Here is a 1,016-nt window from a genome sequence, read left to right as displayed (position 1 = left end):
CACACACACACACACACAGCCCACACATATATGTATATATATATATGTATATGTATATGTGCATACATATATATATGTGGGTGTGTATACATGTGTGTGTGTGTGTTCACTTGCATCTGTTACTCTATTTTGTTATTGAAGAGCAATGATGACGACAATCATGCTTGAAATTAGAACATAAAAGTCACACTTCGATATATGTCTGACATGAGCGCCAGAACTCTTAAGGCCAGAAATTAACACGGTTCAAATGGCGTTCAAGTGAGTGAAATCAGAACGCACGTCCACTCCGTGACCAGGAAACCTGTCCACCGTAGGGTTCACTTTCTGAATGGACAGCAATGAGAATTGAAATATCTCTTTTTCAAGAACACACTGCGGTTCCTGATGCGGGAATCGAAACAAGAATTTTACAATCGTGAATGCAACACACCAGGCAATAAGTAATGCAAATTCATTGAACTTTTCTTACGAAAAGCAACACGTCTTTCCCGAAAATGCTGCCGTACGTCTCCACATGCAACCCCAGAAAGAAAGAACCCTTCACCATCATCACCCACAATTTACGAATGCTACAAAAGGACCCCAAATTGAAGCAAATTTTACACACACATAAGGTCATTAAAAGCCACAAACAATCGAAATCACTAAAAAAGATCCTCAAAATGGCAAAATTATTTTCTAAAATAACAGACGCAAAAGTGAAAAAATGTGGTCGACCAAACTGCGTAACATGCCCAAAACTCCTAGAAGGATCAAAATTCCTTTTCAAAGACGGAGAAAAAATTCAAAATCAAATCTGACTTTACTTCTGCTTCAGAAAATCTGATTTATGTTATAAGATGCTCGGACTGCCATAGAAATTACATAGGGTCCACGAGATTATCGTTCAGACGTAGATGCACTCTGCACCGACAGCAGATTGCATTCCCAGAATACAGAATGATACCCTTTAGGGAACATATTGAGAAATGCGCAAAGCAAACTACCAGCATTTGTAATCTTTTCATTCTATA

The sequence above is a fragment of the Octopus bimaculoides genome, chromosome 6, assembly GCF_001194135.2.
Source record: "Octopus bimaculoides isolate UCB-OBI-ISO-001 chromosome 6, ASM119413v2, whole genome shotgun sequence".
Classification (NCBI taxonomy): Eukaryota; Metazoa; Mollusca; class Cephalopoda; order Octopoda; family Octopodidae; genus Octopus; species Octopus bimaculoides.
Note: the sequence above shows the minus strand (reverse complement) of the source record.